At 36.3% G+C, this 25,899-nt stretch overlaps 1 protein-coding gene across 12 annotated transcripts in view; it reads right to left on the reverse strand.

Moving 5' to 3' along the window:
- Positions 1-25,899, reverse strand: part of LOC105199945 (lachesin) — a 269,609-nt gene that overhangs the window by 223,205 nt on the left and 20,505 nt on the right. Inside the window, exons 1-3 of one of the 12 annotated variants that reach the window (XM_039451642.1) lie at positions 7,021-7,154; positions 6,931-6,949; positions 5,145-5,410 (exon numbers count right to left, since the gene is read on the reverse strand). The exons of 1 other annotated variant lie outside the window; for it this stretch is intronic. The gene's annotated coding sequence lies outside the window, so the exon portion shown is untranslated. Of the gene's footprint in view, positions 1-5,144; positions 5,527-6,896; positions 7,187-25,899 lie in introns of those variants that run through there. 10 more of the 12 variants (XM_039451639.1, XM_039451637.1, XM_039451643.1 and 7 more) reach the window with 10 other exon arrangements.

Consider the following 25,899-nt stretch of genomic DNA (forward strand, 5'->3'; position numbering starts at 1 on the left):
CGAGGCGATTTACAAATTGGCGGTTATTGTGCCCCGCTTCGGAATGAAACTGTCCCCTAAATCAAAACGTCTGCCGGCGTTCATTAAACGTCAGGCCAATCCGGGAAATCGGCCGCTCGCGATGCTTCCGGCTGCGCCACCGACGTCCGTTACCACTGCCTCCTCCTTCGTCTGGCCCAACCTAGCGCTTCCACCATCGTCATCGGCTTCCGTTATAATGCGTCTGCAATCCCATTGCGCCGTGACGGTGCGACATGCTCCGAATTTGTCGGATCTGTCGTCGATAAGCGTAAATCGGACGACGGCGTTGTTTTCCCAAAACAACGCCAAAAAACTGGTGAGGAGTAAACACGCGATGTCAAAAGTAGTTAAATTTTCGCAAGACCGTAACGTCCGCGTGTACGCGACCTAGTCAGCCCGTCAACTTAAATCACGCCTCGCTTTAATTAATTGACGCATCGCCGTGATTTTCCACTTTATTTTTCAAATTGATTAAACTAAATTTCTGCGTCACTGTTTCCGAGATAGTAAGAAATCAGATGGACGAACTTGTTTCTAAACTAATGTCAACCAGAAACATTATGTATACATGAATTAATTGAAAAATCAAATCAAGATTAATACTTTTCATGAATGTGAACTTTTTTTTCATGATTATGATACTTAATTTATGACACTGATAATAAACTAACGCTATACTATGAATGATTAAGACGAGGAAAAGAAGGAAGAAAAAATGCTGATATATACAAACCAATCAAGAATATTAACAAGCAGGGTTGGGTAAGTTAATACATTTTTTTAACTAAATTAAGTTAAAGTTAATGGTTCATAAAATTAATTAAGTTACGTTAAAAGTTACATAAACAAACAACTATATAGTTAAAAGTTACATTAAGAGTAAATTAACTTGAGTTAAATTAGAAATTAATTTTGAAAAACATTACTCATACAAAATTGTAATTTTTTAAAGTTAAATTAATCAAAACAATTATAATATGGATCAATCAACAAACTTAATATTTTATTTGTAAATTAAGTTTGTATAATATAACAAAGAAATCTTATTTTTTATATAGGGATGTATTTTTTTCTTACAATTTTTTTTCTTATACGTCGATAAATTTTTAACTTGGGAAAAAAATTAATAAATTAAAGTTAATACGATTCAAAAATAACTAAAGCTAAAATTATAAATAAGCTAAAATTAAAAATTAAATCATTAAAAATTAACTTTTAAAAAAAACTTTATTAATTAACTTTTAACTCTTTAACTACCCAACCTTGTTAATAAGTAATTAAGAATATCTACAAAAAAAATTAATAAAATAATAAGAAGCACATGTATACACAGAAAAAAACGTTTTGAGTATATTATAATAATAAGACAATATGATAGAACGTATTTTGATAAGACCAAACAAAATTTCTGATTATCATGCTCGATCTCGATATTTTATTGTTAAAACATTTGATAAATTGAATTATCAGGATTTAATTAATATTTTCCGATTGATTTTATAAAGTTTCTAATTATATGCACTATAGATACTTCCGTCACTAATTATATGAAATTACATTGACTTAAATAAATTTAATCTCATTATCAAGAATTCTGATAGGAGAAAATAAGCCATCAGGTAATCTAGTAAGAACAATTTTGATTCGTTTAATTTTTCAACAAACATACTGTTGAATCTACTAGATCTTCAAATTATGTGTTCAGAGTATAACATTTTATTATTAAATTATTACAACGATTTTCTATCATTTTCGATATTAGGTATTTAGCAAACGTTAATAAAGTCGGCTAAAATACGAAATTAACTCGTATATCGTAAACATAAAAGCAACCGAAAACGTCGACACAATTGCCTTTGTAAGCCGAGAGACAGGTCCGGTCATAGCGAGCCCGCGATGTTCGATACAGGACGGCATCTCTATTTTCTTTACGACGGGCATTACTTTTATTATCCATCGTCATAAAAGCACGGGTGAGAAAAACAGCCGGTGCAGAAGAAACGTTACAACGACTTCTTGCTGTACGACGCGGACGATCGCCAATACCCAACTTGGTATACTCGTCTACAAAAGCGTCTTTTTTTTGTTTATCTGGCGATTAGCGACTATGACATAATCGATGAAAAAGCCGGACGAACGTGGTATCAAACTTCAATTGGCTATTTTATACACCAACAACAGGACAACAATTTCTTGTAAGTACACAGCGCGGTAGAATATTCCTCTTTCGAGAATTAAACATTTTTCGAGGATTAAAGTTATGTTTACGATTGGCAATCAATGAAAAAAGAGTGCTCAATTCAATTTGTATAAAGAAAATGTCTAGAGATTGCTATCGAGAAAATATTCGCAGATGAAAGCAAAATGTACAACACGTTCTCTGTATCATGTTGTATAGGCAGCTAAATTGATATTTCAATCGGCCAACTTTTGCATCCAATAACATTACGGTCGAGTAAAAAGTTGTCAAAACTTGTACGATTGTACATCATCGAAATTTTTCTATAGCCGTCAGGCGTGTAGAGAGCAAGGATAGTATCGAGTCGATTGAAAGTTTGCGAGGTGAGGAAAGTCCGGTCTTTCGATAAACGTCTATCGGGAAGTGACTTGCAATAAACGCGGCCGCAGAAAATAAACCTCCCGGTAAAGTTGCAGGAGCGCCATCGCCGATGCGATAAATCTCATTAATTCGCACGATTTAAGCGTGTAAAAATGTACGATACATGGCAGATAATGTCAACCGATTAATAAAACGTTACGCAATTTTAAAAGCGTTAGCTTGTAACAAGGTAAACCGTATTTCGAAGCATATATCGCATACATGATGCATCAATTTTCTACCAAAATGTAATCTTTGATTTTTTATCTTTGTGTCACATTGATCTCAATTTGACATCAAAGATATTTATTTTATATAAAATGTGTACTTCCATTTAGTCTATCCCAGATCAAATATTTTAATGAATAGATCTGAAATTACGTCGAAATATCAATGTTTTTAAAATCTAACACGATGCAGTATAATGGAAAAAATTTCACGTTTTATTTAATAAGATTATCCGACAAATCCATATTTAATTATCGAATTAATTCTCGAATTTTTGCGGTATTGAACATCCGCGCGCATGAAACGCGCATCCCTCTTCCCCCTCCCTCTCTCTTGCCGCAGAAATAACGATGTCTCGGGGCTAATAATAAATTCGCGGTTACGGACAAGGGAGGTATAATTGCATACGTTAACGCTCTCGATATCAGTGTCTCTCTGCAATCCCGTATCACGGCGCGGCGACGTGGATCCGTGGACGTGCAAAACTCCACGACAAATCGCAAACGCAAACGCAAACGCGCCGAGCCGAGCGCAGAACGCGCGACAAAACATTCGTAATTGCATTCCGGAAGTGAGCAGGTTGAAAAGCGGCGAGGCACGTATTCTCGGTATCGTTTTGTAGCCTCGAATAATTGCTGACACGCGATCCGGACCACCGTTGTGGCGTGCGTGCACCTGCATAGCCACATATGAAATTATCACCGTGCCGCCGCGCCATCGGTACGTACGTACGCACGGCTGCGACGTACGACGTACGTACACGCAATGAAATTAAAAGTCTCGTCCCTTTCTCTCCTTCAATTTCACAATAACGATAGTCTCGCAAGTTGGACATTAATAACCCAAGGTTGAGAAATGTTAAAACGAGATATGGTCAAGAACGTTTGTAGAACGGAACGGATAAGAGAAGCTGTCAAAAGAAATATTTAATTTTTTAAGCATTTGTCATTATATTTCCGTAAGACGTAAATCTTTCTTTATACACTCTCCTTCGGATATATAATATTCATCTTTCCATTAAGCGAAACATCTAGTTTCACTACGGGATTGTATTTCTTTCCAGAATTTTTCCCGCAAAAATGATTGGGAACTCAGTCGCACCTCGAACAAGTCTCGGGGACAATCGCAGCTCAGCTCATTTATCTATTATTAAAAGTTTTTAACTACCGGCGTCGAGCGGCGACTGCAGACCACGTTAAGGCGGCGAAGACGAGAAAGGCGGAAAAACGATAAGAAAAGCATAAGAAAAAAAAACAAAAAAAAGAAAACCTGCAAAGAGGAGATGAAACTCTTTCACAGGAGTTTCTTCCGAATACAGCGAACAACCGTAAGAATGAGCTCATTCAGATCAGCATTTCTTAACGAGGAAAGTTGCAGTTACTAACGGGGTTTGTGTACACTGCGACAAACAGGATCTCGAGATTACGGAAACTCGACGACCGTAGGCGTGTTTTGTGTAAGCCAAATGAATAGCACGCCGCATTATACGTGACAATCCATATTGAAAGTTGAAGAACGCGAAAAACCCGCTCAGTGTGTTAAGGAATTGATAAGCGCATCCGTGTGCTTATTTTTGGGGCAATACGAGAATGCACGAATACACTACTCGTTCGACAGCACATGTGTCTTTGTAATTGTAAGAGAGCTTCCGAAGTGCCAAAGTACTCAACCAAGTACCAACGAGAACTGCTTGAAGTCATCAAGAGAAAGTCTGAGTAGCGCAAAGAGAAAAAGAAAAACAGAAGATGTCAGCGAAATTAGAATATCACTGACATTACGTTGCCACTCTCCAAGTGCGAGCTAATGACATTTTTCGCGCGAAGAATGATAAATCAAAATATGTCGAATCTGAAGGGTCTGATTTTAGTGACTGATGAGCGTCCAAGCAATCGGCCTAATCGATGGTACGTTAATGATATTTTATTAAAACGGCATCGTATAATATAAAATAATGATAAACAGAGTGTTCGTATATACGTACGCGCGCGCAATACGTAAATCTTGTTAATTTATCGTCGTAGATGTGGGTAAGAACGTTGTAAGTTATTTAATCGTGACATTTTGACTAAACGCGCTACTAAAACTAAAAGTGGTTGTACGGAGTAAAGCCGGAAGGTAGTAATCGAACGAACGGAAGGGAATATAGTAACGGCAATAGTACTCCATAACGCTCGACTAAATTTAATAAATAGGCACTTCCGAATTACACGATCGGATTGGTCTATAACTCTTTCCGGTCGCAGCTCCAAATCGCCGATACGTTAACCCCGTACATCCCACGAGAGATAATACGTACTCTTTCACGGAAGTCCGTGGATTTCCGGGGACATATCGACGACGATCTTCGAATCACCTTTGACCGCGCCTCAACTATCGATGAGCCGACGGTGCTACCAGCGCAATGTCCGGATGTCCATGAAACATTTGTTTCGCTGCACTTTTGCGACGGTCCTCTCGTCGAATTACAAAATCGCGTAGAAAATCACCGTTGTCGTCGACCGTTGTTGTTTGCACCGTGCCGAAATGGATCGGCGCCGGGGCACTCGTGCGTTATTTTGCTCTCTGGTATTTTTCAATTATGTTTACGGACGGCGACGGGTTTCGGACAGAATGAGTGATTAGCGCCAATAGCGCCGACGGTGCAGCCGCGTGATTTCTTAGGTTCTCGATAGACAGAGCTGAATATACATTTACTTTATTTGAAAAATCTATATGTAAATTCTATAAAAAAAAAAAAAAATATTTTTAAATTTAAAATGTTTCCTCCAATCTTTTCTGAAATTGAAATCCAATTCGTTATGAATAGACAGAAATAAAAATTCGATTTTTGTTCTTAATTTAAAAGAAAAAAATTAGACTTAATCGTATTTTATCTAAATGGAAATAAATTATAACGGAATGTGCGCAACAGTTCATAAGTTTATTCCAACAATCATCTCAGAAATATTTTTAATGACTCCGTCACTGTCACTGTTCTAATATTTAATAATATATTCTTGGATCCGTCAAAAATATTTAAATTTTGTCGCTTCTCTTTTGAATAGAAGAATATCTCTGCTCCTGTCCTTTGTACCAAGCGGCAAAGATTTATCGGCGTAATCACGCGTACGGTACACGCCGGTGACAACACGATTATTCGTGGCTTCTGATCGGCGCGACGTACGATCGATTCGGAAATATTATACTTCCGGGACAAGCGGTCGCCGAGCAAACGATCATCAATGTACGTCATAAATCTATCGAACGATCCGCATGCCGCCGGATTTCGTACGAATTCATGCTTGAGCCAAACGGGTGCCGAATCGTTAATCAATGCCGAAAAAGAGAACGCGCGTTTCTTTTATCGCATAAGAATTACGTGCATCAAACGTTATTAACGCGATAGCGTAATAGTATAAAGTATACGCTCTGCTATTTAGTGATATAAAAAATACCGAGTTGGCAGAGAATGGTAAACATTATGATGGCAACATTAAGTCAAACCGGAGCGAATTACGTTCGATAAATCAATAAATAATCATTGAAATTACCAGCGATCGCGTAGGTTATTCTGAAAGTGATACAGATCCAAGAAATTGCTAAAACGACGATACAGACCGTTCCAGTTCTCGAATATAAATATCAAAGAAAATAATATTTAAATAGTATAATATCTTATACCACGAAAGCGTTACACAAATTTATCGATAGAAACTTTTATAACATCGTCGCAATAAATCTCAAACTTGAAATATAATTAATTTGTGTTATTTTCAAAAAAAACTAATAGAATTTTTTTCAAGCATCATCGAAGACACGAAAAAAAAGAGCTAACAAATAAGCAACTTTACGTTCTCGGTCGCGAGAAATCTCAACCATAGTATAACTGTAAGATCATCGATGCGTTAGCACGTTACGCACGAACGCATTGATCAAGATTACGAATTCGGAATCGAACGTCCGTCAAGAAAACTTCGAGATCACGTGACCCGCCAACCCTCGCCGTCGTTAGTTTCAAGTTGTCCAATCTTCCTCTACACGTTGCTCGACATGTAAGACGAGAACATACCCGACCAATGGACCGATCCCGAACTTCTTTTTACCTTCGGAGCGACAATCGTTCTAGAGAACAAGAACGAAGAAAGCAAAAACTCGTGCTGCAACTTGTCCCGACTGATCACGCGCGAACTTACAACAAGATCCCTCGTTGGATCCTTTTCGAAGAAGAAGAATCGAAAATCGCGCACCTACGGAACTCTGGGTATGAGAAACAGAACCCTCGATCTCGATGCTCTCGGGTCCCACTCGACGAGGACTCGACTTCGGAAAGTTCGCCACTACATCGAGTCAGGCCGGTTTTCCGTCGCGGTGAAGCGCGAAGCACCAGCACCAGGCATTTCGAGGATACAACGCGTACCGGCCGACGACGATTAACACGACACTCCACGACGAACTTTAACACATCGGCATCCCGAAAAAACCCCCTTCGGCCACGTCGCGGTACTGCTGCTGAATGCTGGCTGGTGCTGATGGTGGTGCCGGTGCTACTGCTCCACACCGCGTATATACCGCACGATGAACACGGACACGCGCGCTCAAGCCTGCGCGAGCGCAATGCCGACGACGATTCCGGCAGTAGGGGGTTGTTTGATGCCTGCCCCTTCGGAAGAGATACTTTTACCGGCGGCGCGTTTCGTTCGTGCGCAAGAAGGCACGTAAGAATTGGCTGCCGACCCATCTTACAACACAAGAATCGTCAACAATAAAGAAGATAAGAATATAGCAGGAGGGAGGACCTTATTTACGGGGTTACTTTACGCCTGCGAGAATAACTGTGCGTCGTAATAAAATAAGTGTTATGAAAGTACTTGCCAGGTATATCCAATCAAGAATGGATCGATATCTAGGAAAGTATTTCATAACTTCTAAAATTATTAACGTCGAAATTTTGCGTTGAGCATTGATTACTTTTTAGATAATATTTAAATCATTTTTATATAATATAAAAAACATAATTCTGACAAGAATAAGAAAGATCTAAATAAAAATTATCAATTATTATAATTGGCGGACAATATTAATCTTGCCAATGATACAATGACGTTTTCATTATTTGATTAAAGGTAAAAGCTTAAAGTTAGATAGACGTTACACCTAATTTATGTATATATATATATATATGTTGTTATTTCTTTGAGTTCGTTGCAAGAATGTATTTATTACAGAATAATACAGTATTTATGCCTCTTACAACTGCGCAACGAAAAGCTTGGTTCGATTAGAACTTAACGTACAAGAGCGTATGTGCAACAGAACGAGCGAACTTAGAAAACGAAAAACTGATAGATGTCACTCACACACATACTACTGGACTTTTATGCAGTACAAGAAAAGAAAACGATCGCAGCGCACCGAGCATGGAATGCATAACATACTTAGAATATAATATAAACACAAGGAGATAAATGCGATAATAAGACAAGATCAATAAAACTCTTAATATGTAACAATATATATATATATATATATATATATATATATATATATATATATACATTTGAAAATTTAATATATTCAGGATGTTCGAATATCGACATATCAAAATTTTCAGCGACACTTAAATAAAATATTGCAAATATGCGAGAAGTCAGTCAATCTTTATTAAAGTATCCCGCTTTTATCTAAAAGATATTTTATAATTATTTAAATGCTAAACGTGTCATTATTTTAAAAAAGCAAACAATCTGTTTTTACTTGTGTCAGCATTCGTTAAATTAATTTCCTACATTTCCTATTTATTTTTAATGATCATCATAGTTAAATAGAGAAAAATTGAATCAAAAATGCGGATCAAAGATTAATACGAATTTTCCATTCACGTATGCATACATGTATACAGATAGTGTAAGTTCTATTAATTATTATCGTAGTTATAATTAAGTCGATAACACTGATAAAGTAATAGTACTTTCGGATATTAAAAATAATGAAATTTAAATGTTCATATTACAATTATTAAGTATAATAAATTGAATTACAAATATCAGTGTTATAAAATTGTGTATTCTATATAAAGTACGTTTGTTTTCCGCTTATATTCTTATTAGGCTCCCAAATTAGCATTAGATGTGTTAGAAAGTCACCATCCCCTAATCATTTCCGAGGTCTCGATAGCGTTAAATAAAGGAAAGTACGAAGAGCAAGGGGTAAAACGTAAGACAACGCCGCCGTGACGAGTATCGGCAAAGAAGCGGAAGAATTCCAAGAAACAAAAACGTCCGACAGGCGTCGGTAGCAGCAAGTTGTTCGCCGCGTGTAAAACCAAAGCGAGATCAAACGCATTCACACAGCCCCCGGTTTCGTTTGACGTCCATCGTCTGGAAAACGCTTTCCTGGAAAACGCTTTCGCTACGGGGGCTGCCGCGGAATCCGCGTCTTGACGTCCCCTCCGAGCGGTGCGGGGCCGCAGCAATATCTTTCGGCGTGTAACATGCAGCGCGGTGGTGGCTGCTGCAACGTTGTCGGACGCACGTTTTGCCGCTCAGTTTGTACACCCACGTCAACACCCCCCTTTCCCCTCATCCAGAATCAAGCGTTACTCAGTCGTGAGGAATTCTTTGATACCTACCTACCTACCAACCTACCTATCTACCTACCTACCTACCTACCTACCTACCTACCTATCTACCTACCTACCTCGCGGGGAAATGTTTCGCCAACCACCATTCGCGAAATTCCGCGAGATACCTCCGGGACGTGTATACGCGTATGTATACCTACTCGGCGCGCTAAACGTGCGTTTATCGCATTCGGAGGTCTTTACTGTAAACAGAACCAATAAGCGCAAGTATGCACCACAATCCAGCTGTAATAACAGGGAATGAGATTACGGAGTTATTTATACAACGACAAAAGAGAAGCGACGTCAGCAGCAATAAAGACGATACGATCGCGTATATACTTGATCCATGTAGGCAGAGTCCTTTTATCGCCTGGACTTACGAGACTATAAAACTTAGGACTCGATTTTTAGAGAGAAGCAACTTTTTAAAAGATTAACTTTTAACTTTTTTTTTTAATTAAATTGTGAAAATTGTAGGATGATTTAATAGATCTTTCATATATATTTATATTTTGTAGACCTGTACGTGTTTTAATGGAATTATATACTCTGATCAATGCTACATAGCATATTCATAAGTAAGCGCCTTTGGTCGAAATCCCGCTTGAAAGAAATATATTATCCATAAGAAAGGAGTGAATTACGTGTAAATTCCAAGGGGCAACGATTATCCAAGTTGAAAGAGACTCGAGATCGAATACATTGTTGCCACCATTTCTGACATCCCGTATACGAAATGTGCGGGTCTTTTACAACGGTCAGTGGCACTCTATTTACTCGGGATTCTCCTCAACGGCGCTATACTCGGGAAAAGGAATTTGTGTCGTACCCGCAGAATGACTGGACGTGTAGCAACCGTTTCCGTATACGATGGCGGATTTATTCGTTGTGCACGAGGGATCTCCTTGCGTGGGAAGTTTAGGTGAACGCGCGACCAATAAGGTAAATCTACCCGCAAATTGAACACCTAAATTCAACGAAACGTTCCTTTAACCTTTTTACATCGCGCGACATAATCGAAGAATTTAATTTTACACCATGAAAGTCTCGCAGACTCTTGGTAGACCCTTTAATATATTTGTAAAAAAAATAGTTCGATCAATAATCAATTAAAAGAAACACGAGCGAGTTGCAGCGAATTACGAAAAAAATAACAATTTTTCTTTGATCGGACGCCGATGCAGCGATGATTTCATGAGTGAAACGAGTTTTTCCTCATCGAATAATCCTAGCCGATGTTGTTAAATCCGCGCGACTTTATCGGGACGGTAAATTCTCTAGCGTGACAGATTTCTTAAAATATTTTCAATATCGTCGAAGCAATATATATATATATATATATATATATATATATATATATATATATATATGTACTTATATACATGTACATAACTGTATATAGTACATAAGCAATGCCTCTCAAACGCTTCCAGGACACCCCGCCGCGTAAAGTTGAATTTTCCGAGGATCGACACCGGCGATCGAGTTCACTCGCTCACATGGACGTTCGATAATGTATCTATCCGAGTTCCGTGTCAAAACGGTTCTCGCGGGACCTCCGAGCAACGATGTCTTCTTTGTATACGGATACTGCTTGGACAAATTGGGAATGTAGACGTACTTAGCGCAGCGCACTCACCAACGGAAGATAGAAAGTTCAGGTAGGGAAAAAATTCAAGAAAATTCGCAACTTTAATTGGAAGATGAAGATTCCACTCGCGCGTCTTGCCGCGAAAAAAATATGATGCTTTTTGTAAACTGCGTTTTAACTAGTTAAACAGCGTTAACTATTCATCCAGAATAACGCCGCGATAACTTTGCGTAATGAGGAGATGCGCGAACTTTGCTTTCTTTCGCGCGATGAAAAAAATGCTACACTCAAGACTCCGAGTGCAAAGAAATTGTACTTAGAACGACGCGGCGATGGTTGAAATATAAGCAAAATGAACCTTCCACCTTTCAGCGTTTCATCCGTGAAAACCTTAAAACGGTGGCGAATTCGGTTGTGTTAGCCGGTCTAACTGATTGCAATTATTTCCTTACAAAGCAAATTGCCTGTCACGAAATCGTGTTAGAACTTACTACATAGAATCGCATCAGGTATGCTAGAAGCACTTCGAGACACTTCCTTCGAAATGCCGCGTGCACACCTGTCTCTATGTCTATGTTCGCAATGCTAGGTAATACCAATTTGTGACACGTAATCCTTGGTTGCTGTGCGTATCGCGTGCACACGCGCACAGATACAAACATCTCCGGCACGCATACACGCGCGCGACAACGGAAGATAGAAAAGCAGAAATCGTGCTCGCGTGTGTAGATACGTTACGTGGACTACTGTGTACGTTCATGTGTGAAACGAAGCTTTCAATTCGACCAGCAGAGCACATAGACCGTAGTAACGAACACCGGGCGAGGCTTCGTCACGGGGTCGCAATTAAATTCCGAAAGTACGCCCTACTCCAGGATGCACGTACGCGTATGTGAACCGAAAACAATTGACATGAGACAAGGAATAAGGAAATGAGAAGCGATGAGAAAATAGCCGTAGGTGTAAGCCACATCTAGATAAATGTTGCGTTTTCTCTACAAACCTCTCTTGACCGGATATTAATACTGCGTAAATTATACAAGAATAAGGAATATTCAACTAGATATGCAATAAATAAATTAATAATTAAAATATTGTGCTTCAAAATTTTTAATAGTCTTATCAGATTTATCTTTTATATAAATACTATACAAATATTAAAAGAAATAAGTTCAATTGTTATCGAAACATATTTCGTAAAGTTAACGTCTACCTATTTATCCAAGTTCACATTAGTTATGAAAATTAACATTGTTAATAATCTTTACAATTTACAATAAAATTTTCAAGTTTTTGATTCTATAAATTTGAAAGAAATTTATTTTATAAGAAGAGAGAGTGTTTCTGATTAAATTTTACAATCTTTGCATCTCTTTATGAAATCGTCATACTTGCATAAATAAAATTGAAGAGAAAATAATCTCTCTTGATCTAAAATTTTATTTGTACAAGTATAACGACTATCGCATTATCCCATTCACCATTTTAGCGATTCTACCATCTCCGTTACATTCAAAGATATATTTGCAACCTCAAATCCGGAAAATCTGCTTAGCATTTTGATTTAAAAACGTGTCGCATACGCTACGTTTTTTTCTTTTTACGCGTACAATCTCGTTCGCGAATTTATTCCTTTTCTTTCCGATCTACGTAGAGCGCGCAATTTAAATCGATTTAATGCTTTCAATGGACAAGAATCGCTCATTGTAGCTCGTTTCTCATCTCTGGCCAATACTCAATGGCCACATTCAGCGCGGTTAAAATCTTTACCGGTGAATGAACTATCATTACCGAGAGATCCACCTTCTCTGACTATGGGCTTTCATTTTCTCTGTTCCTCAGACACATTTTCAATTCTGTTCCTCATCTCATTTACGTGTACTTCCCCATTCATCCAATCGTGAATGACGGGATTTTAGGAAGATCGTCTGCCGAGTAGCAAATTTAACTCAAGTACGTACGATTATTTAAGGAATATCATTAGTAATAGCACAGTCTTAATCGTATTAAACAGTATTCACACATATGTCATAGAGCACATTCTTCAATAAAAGTAACGATTTTCACGTTTTATTGTCAAATTACAGATAAATATTGATTTAATTTAATGAAATTTAATTCAATTTAATTTTCGAGAATTCATAAATTATGCATTAGTGAATTTTTTAAAAGCGTCGAATTTAAATAATCAATATTCAATATCATTACATGATTGACGTAATAAATTTCGAAAATCGCGTTAATAATTAAAAGATATATTGTGCTCTCGACAAGTTTCTGAACAGTCAAAACTTGACTGTTGGCAATGGCATCCTGATTCTTCTGAAGCACATCGCGCGCCATCATTAGACTTAAAGGTGCTAATAACTACCCTTGCGATTAAGATTATCATGTATTCTAAGAAAGTATTTACGTCGCCTACGTGAACGTACTCGTGACTGTCTTATGAGCGAGATTAGCGCCATTTCACAGTGGTATTAATAACTGAGAACCATTTTAACGTCGAGTTAACACAGCGAACAATTATGATTTTCGTCTGACTTCGCTTTCCTAGAAGCTTCTCTTAACCCTGCTCCCTGCACCCTCCCGGCAACTATTTCCTACTCTCCCCATGAAGCGCTTATCTTCCACAATGCATCTTTCATAAGCATAGCTATTGGCTGTGTTAGTAGCAAATGCGCAGCTTAAAACGTGTATGTTGGCATTAAGAAAAGCGCACGATAATTGCCCGGCATTAACCTTTCTGTTGTGTATAAGTCTGCCTGACCCCGTTTTACCTTCCGAACAATATGTTAAATGTATATTGAAAAAGAAAATTTATTTACGTTTTTAGACATTTTTGTAGACGATCTAAACCGTTCCAAAAAAAGAAACTTGTTCTTCGGGAAGCTTAATCGTCTTGTTTTACATCTCAATTTGAATTTATACGATAATGTGTTTTTTAGCAGCCATTCATTATTTTTTAATTATTGTAAATATCCAGACCAATATTCAATCTTAAAGTCATAAGGAAATTAAAGAAATTATTATTAGAAATTTCGTTTTACGATGATTTAATGTACAATATGTTTACACAACTATCACGTCTTCGTCTTACTATGCAAATGCGGAAATAAAAAAAGCTCTGTGAAAATAATATTTCATTAGTATCAACATCGGCAAAAAAGAAGTAATATAATGTCGAGTCAACGGCATAATGAGGAAACAAAACAAAACGGGGCAAAAACGGAATTCGTTACGTGTAAATTACATAATGTGCAAGGCGAACCTGAGAACAATCTGTGCGTATTATATCCTTGGCGTTGCTAGCAATTAACACCGAACAACAACTCGCCGGCGACATTATTACATAAAATCAGTAGCGTTGCAAATGAATACTTTACTATAAAGCATCCCGCGCACGGAAAAAAAACTGCACGAAACGATTTTCGCAACCTGTTCGGGCTGCATCCACCGGAAGACGCGAGTCGAGAATATTTGGACCGTCTAGGTAGCCTCGACGAGCCGACTTAAACTGGATCCGACGGGACAATAATTCTCCCATGAAATAATTAGCTGATATGATCTGAAGAGATAGGCTGTCCCGCCGAGACAAAAGAATGTTAAGGCGTTCCATTACGCGCGGGCTCTTCTGTTTAAACCATTATTTTTTATATCACCTCGTAAATCGTTTCTTCATTGTAGAAATTTCTTAAGAAGCATACCCCGCTTCTGAAGACGAACTCGCTAGAGAAGAGATGAGATCGGCGACATCTAATTCTACATATGCTCAGCAGGATTTTCTTATCCGTTAATTATCATTTTATTCTTTCGTATAAATTTAATACACATGCTCATGTTTGACAATAGTCGTAACAACATTGATCCGCGCATGTACATCTCGAGACTTATCAGTTTCTAAATTGAAATAATATTATAAATTTTTAAATATATATATATATATATATATATATATATATATATATATATATATATATATATATATACATATATACACATTTTTTTGCGAAATTGAAAAATGTGTCTGATGTCTGAATAGGAGAACAGCTTCTTTACGAAACAGATCTAACGCACCGAGCATGATCCCGATATAGACAGTTGAAGCTAATAATGTGAATTAAGATTCAACGCGCATGCCTTCGAAGTGAAGCACGATCATACACTCTAACACGAGCTACCCAGCCACGTTGAAACCTGACGCCCCTACTAAAATCCGTGGCTAATTTCAAACGACCCCTTTACCTTACCCGCGTCTGTTCGTTACTACCGTGGTCATCTAAAATTTCAGAAGTGATATCCTACAACGGAAGCGTGGATTAAGGACATTGCCTACAAAGCTGTGCATATAAATGCGATAATCTAAGGCGGATTGTCAGTCGTACAAATTTTAGAAGCAAAACAGCGACATGTTTTTGTTAACGAGAATAAAATATGTACTAAATAACTTTACTTACAATATATTAAATTATTTAGTATTTTTAATGATGTTTCTAACGATTTTTACTTTCATCATTGTGGAATATTTACGTTTATTGTATTACATTTATTTGCACTATAAAATAAAGAATGAATATTCTTCTCTCATATTGTCTTCGCATCAGGATCATTCTAATTAAATTTTTTAAATTTGATTAAAACTAATTGCTGCTAATATTTTATAAAAATTATACAATGCAATTTGTGTGGCGTACGTCAGATGCCGACCATACAAATTGCATTGTATAAGAACGATAGTTTTAGAACCTATTCAATAAAACTGAAAGGCATTAAAGAGACAAAGGCAAACGCGATTGCGAAGAATTGGGAAAATATCAGAAATGCGATAGATATCGACAGACAAACTTTTTACTAGAACTCTAAAGCCCCGCTCTGATGCCCGCCATCGTACATGTCCAGAAACGTAACGAGTTTTACGCATCACCATGATCGCGAGCAATATCGCTTAATAGGCAGATCCTGGCTGGAATGTTAACGATGGCAGGAGCAACGTTCGTTAATTATTTACAAGTTTACCGATGCATCGAGTTCAGAGCAGCGTAAAGTAAAATTGACGCGATACGGGGTATATAATTAGCGAGTATGGCACGGGCCAATTTCTTCGTTACGAAACGATGATTTATCGATCCAGGAGACGAACGTTATAAAAAGTCGAACTAAAAAAAAACACCCGCAGATTCTAAAGGAAAGCATCGCGTTTAGATAAAGATTTGTAGTATGCGCTTCATGACAAATTCGATATTCTTATTTAATTATGAATTTCAAAGGAAAAATATGTATATTACTTTTTCTCGTCATTTTATGGGTATAAAATTAGCTATATAAAAGTTTACTAAACAATGCACGAAAAATATTCACGTGGTTAAAAATTCGTCAATCTATAAAAGTATCCGTTATAGTAGGAAATACTACAAGTCGATTTTAATTTAATCCGTGAGCTTCAAAGATCTCGGAGAAACAGGATTCATACAGTGTGGTGCATCATTGAATGAAGAGTCTGTGATTCGTAAGGAAGAAGTTTCTTGTGACTCCTCTCGAAGTTTCCGGATTAAAATCGATTCTTATTTATCATATTAATATTTGCAATTTTACTAATGTTATAGGTCGATGAACTACAAATGGCGAAGATACAGATAAGGCATTGAGATTTTCCAAACAGAATAAGATAGGATATGTCATGTCTTTTTCACGCTTTTGCACTTTGTGATTTGTAAATTAGTGTAAAATTTATAACGGATTATTTTTATAGAATACGTAGATAAGCAATATAAAAATCAATTTTGAATTTACGAACAATAAACAACGCTGGTAGATGTGAATACTGTGACATAAACAACAAGAAGATCTTGAAATCTCACAGTGAAATATCACATGATAAAAAGACTAACGACGGCAAAGCCTAGGATTTTTTCAAAGAGAGTTTAATTTGGAGAAAATGCGAGAAAGAGGTTTTCGTGCCGCAAATGTCAAGAAATTGATTAATTAATTAATCTATATTTAAGCATCTTAATTTTTAAAAACGGTAAGACTATGCTATAACCTCAATGTAAAATATAAATTTTTTAAAACAAAGTTTTTTTATCATCTCCATCTCAAAATTTCTTCACTCACAATCCTTTAAATTTTTCAATCAATCTATAAAACCGAAGCAAATATATGAATGAGAGATTGGAATCGAACCCGGGACTCGTCGACTACTGCTTTCATACGGAGCCAAGCATCATATATAAAAACGACAATGTGAAACGATGTTTAAAAAAAACATATATATGTATACATATATATATATATATATATATATATATATATATATATATGTATGTATGTATGTATATATATGTACCATACGTCTCATTCTTTTATCCTTTTACGTAAGCTATATGTGAAAGTGAAATTGAAGCAACTGTAGGTGTCGCTGCGAAACAAAAAAAAAATAAAGTCAAAAATGCACAGCACTGCAGGTTGTGACGTAGTGCTGAGGTAGTCTTCAAAACTAAAAGGCTGTGGTGGCTGCTGACGGTGTTCTAAGTAACAGATAGGTCTGGGTAATTGCTTCACTTAACGAGAAACACGTTCGATCCTTGCGCTCGTTCCCTCCGACAGAATCCAATATTAACCGTCGTGCCGTTTGATATAGTTCAGTATATTCCGCGCCGCGTGCATTTTGCAGGCTCTTTCGACCCCCTCGTTTGTCTGTCGTGTGCCCTTCGTCGGCGTTCAAGGGCCTCCCCTAACGACGTTCAAGAAATGCCTCAGCGGGCAAGCACTTTTCACCGCGAATGTAGCACAATTTTTGAATATTTTACGTGGCTCACCAAAAAAAAGAAAAACCTATTTTTCCACGACGCGTAACGTCTAGAATAACTGTGTGACGGGAGCATTGTATCAGATGCATATCACGTACATTTCTCTTCAACTTTCATACAGATACCCGTTATATATTTGAAATATATTACTTGTGACTTTATTTAATGCCGTTACTCGAAAAATGAACCAACAAATTGGATGCCATAAGTTAATTTAATGACGGATATGTCAATGCCTTTTTTTATTAATCATTAATAATAAAAGCTAGAAAATTATCGTATGGTAAATTAATCAGCACAAGAATTTAAAGAAAATGAGTTTCGATTCAATATGTAGAAAGAAGGGAGATTTAAAATACGATATTTAATTCAATACTCCATAAGAACGAAGTAATAGTACGGCGGGGCAGGTGAAGGAAGACCAGTTCCTGATAGAACGAAAGCGATCTTCGAAAGCACTAGCACTTTTTCCTCAAACATAGTAAATACTGAAAGTGGAGACTACCGCAGGGACTTCGGTTGGTACTCCAGCGAGTTGCTCCAAAGCCCTTCGCCATCTTTTTTTCCTCCATCGCCGTCGTTCTCGTGCGCGACCACGAAGGAGTCAAGAAAAGATTTTACACTCGGACGGAAAGTAGAAAGCAACGCCGGTTTCGTACGTTGGTTTTGTTGAACCAACGGAATCCTTCTGTTAGCACTTCTTTCACCTTCCGATACGTGTTACGAGCAAAAACATTCGAGGGTTACATTCGTGTGCTACTACCTCGTATCACGAACAATGATCGATGCTATAATAGAAACAACGGTGAATAAGTGTACAATAATATAAATAATAATTTGCATATTGATTTGTTTTGCCTAATGATGTCTGATCCTCCTTCACCTGCTTTGCCATATAAGTTCATTTTTTTAAAAATATAGAATTAAATATCATATTTTAAATCTCACTTTTATACGTGAAGTCAAAGTTCATTCTATTGTAATTGCATGCATATGTATATACTATATATAACATCTTTATATGTATATATAAAGTATGTTGTGATTAAAGTTGTAGAAAATGCTTGGATTTGTGTTCGAAAAACACGTACTTATCAGCACATCAATTTTCTTACAAGGAAGCAACTTTACATTCTATAGTAGAGTATAAAAGTAAGCAAGGTAAGAGAGAGAAAAAGACAGTAAAGATTACGAGTTAATCCTCATTCTCGTTTAATGGCATCCAATGTATATGCCTATACGTGTGGCCAATGGCAGGCGCATCCATCGCAATTTACGTCTCTATGTACGTGTTCATTAAAATTCTAACAGCGCGGCGACCTAGCGCGATAGATCACCGTAAACGATCGAAATTTGTGTATCCTTACGTGTACTTGCCGCACGATCGGACGCGTGGACGTGCGCGTTCACATACGGGACTCTGGACGCGAAACGCAGCCGCTGGTCTGTGTATACCTACGAAGAAGATGAACAAGGGAAGCACAGAATTACGAAACGAGGATAAAGCGACGTGGGGTTACGGTTGGAGGGCAGGAGAAAACAGTGGCCCCGATACGAAACGGGAGTTCAAAGCTTCGACCCCCGCAACAACGCGTCTAATTACTTGCTTCCTGCCTAGTGCGCGGCACGACGAATTTACATCTTGTTTGTTCAAGCAGCAGTAGCGGTGTAAACGCCTCCGTTACCATCACCGTCCAATGTAGATTGGATACTGCCTATAAACAGGCGATTGCCTTTGACTCGGACAGTCCGGTCTCAACGAGCAGCAATATCTCGCGCGAAGAGGATCATGTCGTATTCAGTAGATTACCTTGCGGACAGCGGTATAAATATTCCAATGTAAGATGGAGTAAAAATTTCAGACACTAGAATTTTCTTTCTTTCAGAAAAGTGAGAAAGTTCAACAGTGCTCGTTTTAATTTAGTTTCGCATCAAAATACACGCGAAATATTGGCATTGAATAAATTTTAAAAAAATAATAGAAATGTATAAAAGCTTTTAAAAAATTGTGTAATAACCGTTCAAACTCAAAAACCAATTTATAATTTTATTTTTATGTAACGTAGAACTACACGAGAATATAGATTACGCGAGAGAACTTGGAGATCTTAATTGGAATCCTAAGCGGCCGCTTATAGACCCTTTACTGCGCTCAATAAAAATGCGTAGCTGCGCTTCCAAGACATCGCCACTCTGTCCCAGGATAGCTAAAGTCGTGCCCGACAACCTTCTCCGTGCTCGTATTAAGGATAGGTTTACCTCGAACTATGTGCGCTTTCGGCATTGGATACCGACGTGAGTCGAATACATTTAACTCGTGAAATAAAACGAAGAAGCAGTCGGATAAAGATTTCTTTTCATATTTTTTAAATTGATTAAGAAACGATTAGTCGTTTAGAATTAACTAACGAATTAATTGATTATCAACGTGCTGAAGAGAAGCTTTGAAATTGTCATTTGTGCGTTCTCTCTCATTCTTCATACATTATAGCTCGTAAAGAGCAACAATAAATATTTTATCAATACAACACATATCGGGAAATATTATCAGCAGGCGCAATGACATGGATATTGTATATGCTCTGTAACGCGTTCAATAATGAAAGTCCATTAAGTGTTTGTATACAATAGGTGTTTATGTAATCCGTATCTTGAAAATGTTTCTGATGGCTTTCACATCGTCGAGTTATAATTACCTTGTGGTATTATTATGATTTTTTAGCAAAATGGAAAATATCTCAAACATATAGGCGCTTACAGTAAATTATTTATTAACGTCAGTAAATTCATTACCTTCACTTTGTCGAATGTACTACAATATATTGCAATAAATATTATCTTTAAGATGTTAAAAATATTTTAAAACGTGCGTTTTAACAAGAATAAATAATCTCGAATTCATTACTTCTACCTAATTTACAAAATTCAATTTATGTTTAATTGTTTGAAAAATGGTAAAATAACAATAAGAACAAGTAGGTATACACACTGAAAAAAATACATGGATTTTTTCGGTGTATTTTTCAAAATACATAGAGTTATATCAATCTGAAAAAAAAAAAAATACTTTTGCATTACTTTATATAAAACTATAAGTTATTCCAAATTAAGTAAAAATGAATTTCGTAACAAAGAATATCGAGAATATTGTCATTAGCAATACTATAAATTTGTTGATAATTAAAAATAACAATAAATGCTGTTAACAACATATTCAGCACGATGACTATCGAAACGAATACGTCTGGACGAATCGTTACGACGCTTCCAGCGTCTGCCAGACGTATATATATCACAGATAAGTGTACAGAATTCATCACCTTTACATCAGGCGGCGTTTTTTATTCACGGCTACGCGTTTTACTCCGGACCTTTCCAATCCTTAAAGACATTGGACGCTCTTAACAGATGCAACGCCAGTAAGATTGCGCGCTCAAATGCGAGTGCCTTCATTTTTGCCCCCTTTTTGCCCTTTTGCCAATGCGAGGCACACACCTAAAGAAATACTTTCTTTCCCCCTACTCTCCCTCTTCCCAACTACTTCGATGGATCATATGCATTATTGTTATCACCGTCTCGCAAGCGTATTACAATAGACATAAACAACTGCACGTAATGTTTGATAGATCTCGAATATGTCACGTATAATCAGCGACACAAAAATTACCACGCATATTTGTTCTCGATATTCTTCACTATAAAATTGCATTTTTATTCGATTTATGCGAGATATCTTACAGTTTTATGTAACGTAATGCAAAGGTATACTCTAGACTGATATTCTCTCAAAGGACTCCTGGCTAAGCCAGAAGAAATAAGTAGCGAAGCTCTGCACCAACCGTGTAATCAGGATAAAAAGTTCCGTCGTTTTACAAAGACACTCCTTGTATATTTAATGCAGTCCATGCTTAATTGCACGAGCGTAAGAATCTGACGTTCGGCAAATTAACGAGGAGTTATAACAGTAAAATGTAAATCGTTAAATGTTTATTATGTTTCATATTTCAAACTATTTTAAGCCCCTTATTTTGTACTTTCAACGGGATTAAATTCTTATACGCGGAAATTTTTAGATTCGAGGTATCTCGCGAGCGAACTTTACCACACAATTTTTCAGAGAGTTGCAAAGCTTGATGAATTAATCCAGACAGAAATGACACTGGACACAATTGGAATAATACGTTGACATGATTTTCATACGTGATACATAAATTAGGATTAATCAGTTTAATGTCACGTCTTTCTCGCTTCCTGAACGCAGCAGTCGCGATATCACTCCGCAATATTCCACGTACATAACACAGAAATCAATTTAAATAATACCCGACACGGCACACATTCTCACACACAATATCCTCATTATTATCTAATTCAGCGATATTCGAACATAACAATGCATGATGCACGCGGAAACGAATTCGCGAAACAATTTCACACTGGCGAGAGCCTGCGATGGTCGATCGATACAAACCGCGCGTTCGCACACGCGCGATTTATAGGATCCGCGTTGAATTGAAACGAACACGGTGCAGCTCCAATAATGTTATGAACGTTTATCGACATCGCGACAGTTCGTATAGCTCAGCCACGATGGCTTTAACGGTAACTTTTCTGATTTCCCAGTAGCAAACAGGTCGACGGTCTTAAATCACGCCAGAAATTGGCAAACAGTTAATACTCGATTCACCTTTCGCCTCTGGGAGAAGCGGTTGTTAAATAACGAGAGGAAAAAGACAGAGAACCGCAATACGCGCAATACCATAACTTTTTTTGATCGACAAATGCAATCCGAGGCTCTTTCAATTATCGAGCTACATGGAAGCGCTGTTTACCGAAGATGTTTGACAGAATGGGAAAAAATGTGTTTTCAGACAGAAAAATACGTGCTAAAAAATTGTTATTACTGGCACGTACTACCTTTAATACAATGTCGTCTATGTCAATAGTTTGACTGACAACTAATCTGAATACTAATCCGTTTCTTACGATTTAACAGAGATATTCAACTTTTTAAATTTTATGTCAAACTAAGATAAGATGCTAGAGAATGTTTTTTTTGTTTTTACTCCTAATTTCAAAAATTTTATTAATTATCAAACTTATATATATTTTATCAAAAAATATATTAAATTTTATGATATAAGACATCTTTCAAATTCATATAAATTGAGAAAAGAGAAATTAACTATATAAAAAAAACTTATTTTAAAAATGCACTTAGTACATACTAATATAATATCATTATATACATACTTTGCATAAATAATATCAGTCATTGTGTTTATGTTAATGTTAATTTACCAAATTTGCTAGTAATCTAATTTTTGTTGTTCAGTAATAGTAGCATTGCATTATACGTCTGTTAACATCATTTCCAATTAATGTTTGTTAATTAAGTTCTGTGAATTATGATTTATTCACTTGTTTAATTATCAATGTGGAAATATTATCAATCAACGGATAAAACAAAATTCAATAAAAGATTTGTGAGTAAACATTGGACTGTAAATAGTCCTGTTATACTATAAATTACATTATGCATATTAATTACATAAAGTTACACAAAAAATGAATTCTTAAAAAAATGCATATATGCTTTAATCTAAAAATATATTATGCTTAGAATAGCGTCAAGAATAAATAATCTTTGATCAAGAATAAATTATTCTTAATATAAAGCGAAAAGATATTCTTAACTAAAAACAAATTTTACTTTATTTAAAGAATAGAATTGCGCCTGTTTAATATGAAATATGCTTGTATTAAGTTTTTTTTGCGGATAGGTTTGCTGCTGCGGATTCATTGGACATTTCACTCATGTTGTTTGTGGATAGCAGATCCGCCTGTGTGTACAGGCCACTGGCGTTTATCTATCGCTATGACAAAATCGGCCGTTGTCTGTTAATTATGGACATAGGTTAGGTAGAGCGAGCTAAACATTTTACTTATCTTTGAAAGTTTAAATCACGTTTTGAAGACATACTCTGTGAATATAATACTTCACTTACGAAACTATTCTCACTTATTTCATAATCATTGATAATCATTGATATCTGTTCGAAAGTGGGTTTGGTTGTTACTAGTCAAAATAATGCAGTTGGCAAAAGTGAAAATTACTGGCGTTGAGTTTCTTCCACCAGTAAAACCAGTAGATGATCTTAAATACCCTTTGTTCGAAAATAAGTTTAGTTATTACAAGTAAAAATAATGCAATTGGCAGAAGTAAAAATTATTGGTGATGCGTTTCGTTTCTTCCACCAATGAAACAATAGACCGATCCCAAATAGTCCAAAATATCGTAAAGATTTTCAGGTTTAAAATTACGGACATTTCAACGTTACCGCAAGCTTGTAGTAACATTGCAGAAATCTTTTGTAAGTTCTATATAATATTACAATGTTTCAATGCAAGGGTTATACAATGTTTCTTTAATCTTTCAATCCTGGGTTATGATTCTAACCTTCACTTTTTACAGGGTTAATGATTAATAATTATTAAAATATGAATTTTTTTATTTTAAACTTTTACTCTTCTTTTTTTCATTTTTTCTCTTCATCATCTTTTTTCTGTATTTAAAAACTTCTTTCTTTCTTCTCCTTTCATTTTTCATTATTTTATATCATTTTCTTTTTATATCCAACATTTTATAATATCTATCCGTTACATGTGATTTTTCCGGAAAAACAGAAAAGAAAATAATATTTTATTAAATAATTTTTATTTCTATGTACATACATCAAAATTTCAAAATATTACACCTAATCTAACAGTTATTAAAAATGTCTATTATTCTGTTGTATATATTCGCTCTCCTATGTCCTTTTTCCTCCATTCTTTATTTTAAACGCTTTATTTCTCTTCTTTGTTCTCCTTCGTTTAAAAATTTTTATTTTACAACTTCTTTTTACACAAATAAATTTTTAATTTTGCTAAAAATTTAATAAATTAAAATTCAGGTGTTTAAAAAATAACTAGAGAAAGTTAAAAATTAAATCATTTAAAATTAATTTAAATTATGTTAAAAGTTATTAAATTTATTATTTAAATTTTAATTTTTTAATTATTTAACCGCAAATACGTTACGAGAGTATGTAATGCAATGCGATGCAAGAAGATCTCTCTAAAAATCGTAGCGATAATTTCGCGCAGCGAAAAAAACTCCGCCAAAAACAGGAAGTGGCATCTTTTCACCGGAAACAGGAAGTGGCGTTTTTTCCGCCGGAAACAAAAAGTAGCATTTTTTTGCCGGAAACAGAAAATGGCGGTTTTTTCACCGGAAACAGGAAGTGGCTTTTTTTGCCGGAAACAAGAAGTGGCGTTTTTTGCCGGAAACAGGAAATGACTTTTTTCGCCGGAAACAGGAAGTGGCGTTTTTTTTGCCGGAAACAGGAAATGATATTTTTCACCGGAAACAGAAAATAGCGGTTTTTTTTGTCGAAAACAGGAAGTAACTTTTTTCGCCAAAAACAGGAAGCGATGTTTTTTTTGTCAAAAACAGGAAGTGAAGTTTTTTCCGCCGGAAACAAAAAGTGGCGTTTTTTTCACCAAAAACAGAAAATGGCGTTTTTTTCGCCGGAAACAGAAAGTGGTGTTATTTTGCCAGAAACAGGAAGTGGCGGTTTTTCTGCCGGAAACAGGAAGTGGCGTTTTTTTGCCAGAAACGGGAAATAACTTTTTTTGCCAGAAACAGGAAGCAATGCTTTTTTTCCAAAAACAGGAAGTGGTGTTTTTTTCACCAAAAACAGAAAATGCCGTTTTTTTCGCCGGAAACAGAAAGTGGCGTTTTTTTTGCCGGAAACAGGAAGTAGCGGTTTTTCTGCCGGAAACAAGAAGTGGCATTTTTTTGCCGAAAACAAGAAGTGGTGTTTTTTTTTTTTTGTCAAAAACAGGAAGTGGCAGCGCCTGTCTGCGAAACCGTGTACGGTCAATGACCCAAGTAGGGAGGTGTTAACCGGCGTACACGCGCGCCTTAGTTAATTTTTTAAATAAAATATTATTTTTCTTTGTCTTTCAAAAATAATCACATGTAATACTCGAATAGATGTTATAAGAGAAA

The sequence above is a fragment of the Solenopsis invicta genome, chromosome 7 (genome assembly GCF_016802725.1).
Source record: "Solenopsis invicta isolate M01_SB chromosome 7, UNIL_Sinv_3.0, whole genome shotgun sequence".
Lineage (NCBI taxonomy): Eukaryota > Metazoa > Arthropoda > Insecta > Hymenoptera > Formicidae > Solenopsis > Solenopsis invicta.